The sequence below is a fragment of the Lacerta agilis genome, chromosome 8 (assembly GCF_009819535.1).
Source record: "Lacerta agilis isolate rLacAgi1 chromosome 8, rLacAgi1.pri, whole genome shotgun sequence".
Lineage (NCBI taxonomy): Eukaryota > Metazoa > Chordata > Lepidosauria > Squamata > Lacertidae > Lacerta > Lacerta agilis.
In genome coordinates this window covers 73357059-73363555 of record NC_046319.1, presented here as the reverse complement: position 1 = coordinate 73363555, position 6497 = coordinate 73357059, and positions in this window count along the sequence as shown.

Sequence of the window (6497 nt, the reverse complement as noted above, 5' to 3'; positions counted from 1 at the left end):
CACCGCTACACACAATGGGACAAAGGAGGGGGAGAGGCCAGGGGCCCAAAAGCAGGACCTGCACACAACAGTTAGAATCATAGCACTGTAGTGTTGGAAGAGGGTCATCTAGTCCAACCCCCTGCAATGCAGGAATCTTTGGCCCAACGTGGGGCTCAAACCCACAACCCTGAGATTAAGAGTCTCACGCTCTTCCAACAGAGCTGTCTCCCTACTTGTGATTCTGGGCCACCGGTACTCAAAGACACTCTGTTCCTGCCAGTGGAGGTGGAACATGGATACCGTCCCATTTTTAGCTCAAAGTTTAAGTAGCCCCTGCTTCACAGTTTTGGTAAAAAAAACAACAGCAGCCTGCCCTCTCTACCTGGCTTCTGCAGTGCGGAATAAAAGGACCTACCTATCCCTTGGCCCTTTTTATTAGCCTTCCACCTGCAATCATTTGAGAAGGCCCCACAGCCCTCGTGCAGCTCTTCTGCAGCCTCTTCCGAATCAGGCCGCTGGGCCCATCTGTCCCCAAATCCCAAATGTCACGGCAACCGGCAGAACAAAGATGGATGGCGCCTGATCGTTGGGGCAGCAAACTCATCTCGGAATCAAATTGTTCCTAACGAGCCTCATTCTGCTCATTAGCAAGGTGAGTGTCTTCCTGGCCTCTCTGTCGAGGGGGTTTCCTTGGGTGCCTAATCCAATCAGCCCCCAGCCACTGTTGGGCAGGAGCAAAGCGGCCGGTTAAGATGCCGAGCGGATAAGAAGACAGGGACATTTTACCACCTGAGGCAAAGGACAATACGCACGCCCCCCCCCCCCCAATGTAGAGAACCTGACTAGACTAAATAGTGGCTACGTTGACATACTCTCCAATATCCCTCAGAGGAGCATCACATGGGGAAGGGGGCTTTTTCTTTTGCGCGTTAAGATTTTTATTAAATTTTTTCATGCTACGGACAACCCCCCACCCCACCTATGAAGCCCAGTTAACTCCACCTCTGACCCTTGACCCCCATAACCTCCTTGACCCCCACACCCCTCAAACTCCAGCCCCCTATGGGCCTGCCTGCACCCTACAAGCTACAGCCTTCCCCACCCAGAGTTTCTTCCAGCTGCCACCTTCTCTTCAGGCCTGTCCTGGCTCACTTTCTCCTTGTTTTCATTTGACATGGCTGGCAGGACGGATGGCTGGAGGCCCACCGGGCCAGAGAGTCACAGCCTTCCATGGTGGGGACATGGATGGTGATGGTGGTGACCCCATTGCCTCACTCCCACTTCCTCCTTTGCCTCTTCCTGCTGCTGCTGCTGCTAAAGGTAAAGGACCCCTGGACGGTTAAGTCCAGTCAAAGGCAACTATGGGGTTGCGGCGCTCGTCTCACTTTTCAGGTCGAGGGAGCCGGCGTTTGTCCACAGACAGCTTTCCGGGTCATGTGGCCACTGGCCAGCAGGACTAAACCGCTTCTGGTGCAATGGGACACCATGATGGAAACCAGAGCGCACGGAAATGCCGTTTACCTTACACACCAGCAGTACTGGCGTGCTTTCAAACGGCTACGTAGGCAGGAGCTGGGACAGAGCAATGGGAGCTCAACCTGTCGCACAGATTCGAACCGCCAACTATCCAGTCGGCAAGCCCAAGAGGCTCAGTGGTTTAGACCACAGCACCACCCATGTCCCTCCTTGACCCCACACAACCCTGGACACTGTTGGGTATAGCAACATGCTCCTTTTTAGTGTTGTAGTCCAGGGAGAGTCCTGAGATTAGAACCAGGTGCTGACCAGGGAGAATGGGCAGGATATGATGGGATTACGCCACGGAGGGACAGAGGGCTCCCTGGCCGCCTCTTTAGGGTAGAGACAACAAGAGGCCATAGCTGTGAACCGAGAGAGCTGCAAGGAACGAGATTCTTGGGGAAAGGAAAAGCAGGCGGCGAGTGGGACCTTTCTGCTGCTTCCTCTTCAAGAACGCGTCTCTCGAGCAAACCTAGAATTAGGATGGTAATTGGTTTTCTGTGTTTTCATTGATTTGCACGCAGAACTCCATCAGAGCGTAGGCTGCATGGCACAGCGACGCACAGACAAAGGGCAGGTCCCTGCCCCGAGGAATTGGCAGCCTAAATTTAGACAGTGGGGCAGGAGAGGCAAGGGTAAGGAGAGGGCAAAGGCAGCCTTTGTTGCGTTTCTGCTTCTGTATCAGCTGGCGATGAGGGATGAGGCTTCACGGAAAAGTTGGGGCCGAACTTTGATAAAAGGACAATGACAGGGATGTTGATGGCAAAGGGGGCTCGAGCCCTAGGTCTTCTGTACCAGGCCTCCGATAAGCCCCTTCCTCTCCCCTTTTTCTTGAAAAATAAATAAATCACAGAAACTTAGAATTGGAAGGTACCCAAGGAGCATCTAGTACAACCCCCTGCAGTGTCCCTGATTAAAGCGGTAGTGAGGAATGGTCAGCCTCTCTGCCAGATGTGGCCTGCCAGATCTCCCCATGTGGCCCATGGGACTGTTACCTCCACACCCCAAACACCTGCCCCACACTGGACATCCTGTGCGATGCCCGGTGTGGAGCATGTAGACATGCAGCCAGAACCTGCCCTTCAGAAAACAGGATTGAACTCTGTATCCCATCAACTGATGCAGGGAAGTTCAATCCTGCTTGGCGGCTTAACTGGGATAGCTCAGCCAGGAGAGCACGAGACTCTTAATCTCAGGTTCGGGGGTTTGAGCAACATGTTGGGCAAAAAAATTCCTGCATTACAAGGGGGTTGGACTAGAGGACCTTTAGGGTCCCTCCCATCTCTACAATTTTATGATTCTCAGGTGAACCAGAAAAAAAGTCGCAATACTTATTTCCCTGGAGGCGGGGAGAAGAGAAGAGAGATAGAAGAGCAACTGAGGGCCGTACCACCCCATAGAGAGGGCTGGGGTAGGTTGGGCCTTGCGAAAACAGGGTACAGTAACTGAACAAAGTGCAAGGTGATGAGAGAGAGGAAGACCTCCAGGAGAGCTTCGTCAGTAGGAAGGGAGTGAAGCATGGGAGAGGAATCTGCTGTGGGTTACCTGGCATTATAAATTTGCAGCTTGCCATGAGTATGAGTAGTTGAGTCTACTTTCTACCAGACCCTCTTTGGGTTCAATATTTGGGAGGGAGAGTAGGGAGAAGGGGGGGTCCTCTTGTGTTTCCAGCCACGTGTAATTATTCTTCAGGATCACGTCTCTCTCTCTCTGGCGACGACGATGATGATGATGTAGCCACATCCTTTTAAAATGCACTGCAGTTTTGCAATCTAATCTTGAATACATCCAAGAGAAAATTGAGCCTTGCTGTCAATCACTCCTTTCCCCGCTGCTGGAAGCTGAACGCACCCCCCCCCACACACACACAAACAACTCTCTTTCCTGAAAGCTGAAATGGTGCCTTTTGGTGGAGAGGAAGAAGGGAAGGACTGGGCTAGGCTGGATTTCAAAAACAAGATGCTGATATGGCAGAGAGGAAAGCTTGGCCTGTTGGATGACAACCTGTCCTACAACTGTCCAAAGCACAGGAGCCGTCCTGAAGTGGGAGGAAGACATTTAGCAATGCTTAACAGTGGGGCACAGCTCTCTCTCCTGCTTGCATCTGCAACTGAAGTTCCCTTTCTGCAACAAGCTGGCTTGGAATGCTTGCCTGGCAGTGCCACCTCTGCCCCTTTTGCAGAAACTCCTGTTCTCATTTTGCAGTCATGGACACCAACTTTCATGGCGGCCATCAAATGGCAACAGCTCATAAGACTGTGCTGCATGCATTACACCCCACATTAACTTTTACCGCTCTCTCTCTCTGCAAACGGCTCCCTACTGGGCATTGGGGGCGGGAAAGGAGGGCACCCACTGTAGCTAATCTTATGCCCTCCCCTCTTCAAATCAACCTGTCATTTTTAGGATGGAATGTGGGAGCTGTAGTCAGAAGGAAGTCCCAGTGCATTCCATAGGGCTCGCTCCCCGAAAAGTGGGGTTAGGATTGCAGCTGCTGGCACAAAACCCTCTTGCATTTCATGTCCTGGGATTCAGTGAGAAATGAACCTACTGCAAGAGACAGCTGGGCAGTGATGACTGACGGCAAATGACCGAGGCATCTTTTAAGCTACACTGAGCGTGTTGGCAATCTTTGTCTCCTTATAGTAAAAAACTGTCTTTTAACGGCAAAGCAGGATCAGCTAAGGGCTATGAAGTATCTTATGGAAGATGGAGCAAGCTTGTTTTCTTGCTGATCCAGGGGGATTGAACCAATGGATTTAAATTACAAGAAAGGAGACCATGACCAAACATTAGGAAGAACTTTCTTGTGTTAAGAGCTGTTTGACAGTGGTATGGACTACTTCGGAAGGTGGCGAGCTCTCCTTCCCTGGAGGTTTTTTTTAAACACAGGTTGGATAACCACGTGCCAGGGATTCTTTAGTTGTGATCCATGCATTGCATGGGGTTGGACCAGATGACCCTTGGTGTTCCCTCCAACACTGCAATTCTATAATACTTTGAACCGACATAAAAGCTGCATGGGGCCTCCGGCTCAAGGGCACTCGTGCTAAGGTGTGATTGCAAGTTGCTGAGTAAAGCATGTTCCATTTGTCCCAAACTACCGGTATTTTACAAGACCTCACACAAGTTGGAGAGAGAGGGTTATGGCGGCAGGAGAAAGAATACGCTGAGCGTCATCTTGCATCCATGTAGACAAAAACAGGAGTCTCCTTATTATACTGATTAACTCTGCTTTTCTCAACGCCTTCCAGACATTTTGGACTACAAATCCCATCATGCTTATCCAGCGTACGTGCAGTTCAAAGCAGATGAAGGGCACTAGATTGGGGGAGAGCTCGCTGAATGCACGTCCGAGTTTCTATTAAGTCACCAGCCCTAACAATTGCATTTATACTGTAATTCTCAGTAGATTGCATTGCAGTTGGGATCAACGCTCTGGGGAATAGGTTTGCAATGCACTGGACTGTTTGCTCTGCAGTTAACCCAGGACTAGGTGGGGCGTGTTGCTTCAAACTGGATGGGGGACCATGTGTTGAGATTCCTGCATTGTAGGGGGTTGGACTAGATGACCTTGGGGGTGTCCCTTCCAACTCTGTGAACACCATTTTTAGTCAATACAGCAACTGGGATTATACAAGGAGCTAGTTGAATTGGAGCATTAAAAATGTCAAGCCATTTCCTGCTCTGCCACCTTTGATGAGGCTCATTGAGGTGGTTTGTGTGTGTGCAGATGTATGTAGCTGGGGCAACAGCTGCCTCTATGCTGAGTTTGAAGGTTGGACGTTTTATTATTGTTTTTATATGTGCCAGAAGCCGCCCAGGGTGGCTGGGGAAACCCAGCCAGAAGGGCGGGGTATAAATAATAAAATTAATTATTACAAAGACCAGCACAGTACCATGCCCCAAAGCCGAAACAGCCCAAAAGCTAGTTTGCCCCAGCAGGAAAAGAGCCGCGATCGTACAACCACAGAATGCCGGCTGCAGGTCGGTTTCTTAACGCTGCAGCCATTTCGCCATCCTGCTCGCCCTCTGCCCAGGGTGAACCCGCTGGCTGCCGATTTTGCGTGATGTACAGCCTCCGCCTCTGACATATATGCAGACAGAGGGGATGGTGGTGTTTTTACAAGGACTTAATTTCCAAGAGAGGCCTTTTATGGCTCCGGTTTCGGAAGAAGTGGCGAGAAGCCGTGCCCGTCCGTGGCTTGGCTTAGTTTATATCCCTCCTGGGTCCCATGGAGAACACTGGTGATAAAAAGGGGGGAGGGGGGGAACCCCGACGTCGCACGCTCCAAACAGCCACCATTGGCAAGATTTTGTTATTTTTTATTTTGATGAAAGGAAGTGCTGGATAGGGGGACGTTTAAACTGCGTGCTGCAGAGACAAGCATGATATACACTCACTCCTCTTTACAACAACTCCCCCCCCGCCCCCGCCCCCCCGCGTGTTAGCATGCAAATAATAGCGAGGAACAACCGAAATGCCAAGGCACATCTTGCTGCTTCCTGGTCTCGGAACTAGCACAGAGCTCAAGCAAGAAGGCTCTGAGCGTTTTGGTGCAGGACTGCAGCGGAGGCGGAGGCCAAGGAAGGCGCAGAAAGAAAGAACCCCGAGGAACCCTGAGCGGAGGTTACGTTTCAAACCAAGGAGCAGAACCCCCCTCCCTCCCCAAAAGTGGGAGAACTCCTCAACAATCGCTACAGGAACAAAGTGACTACTAATTATTTAGCACTGCTTTTTGCAGTGTCAGGCAGAAATCCAGAGTCTGCTGCAGAAAGAGATGAAGAAAGAGCAACGGCAGATGCCCCCCAAGACTCCAGGATGAGAGCTCTCTGCAGGAAGAAATGAGGGGAGCCCCTCTTTGCTGCCTGGGGATTTTAGAAAGCGGTTAAACTTAGCTTAATATTATATTATACATATAAAATTTATACCATGCCTTTCCTCCCCAAGGAGCCCAGGGTGTTCCTGTCCAGGGTGGGATCTTTTTTAAAAAAAA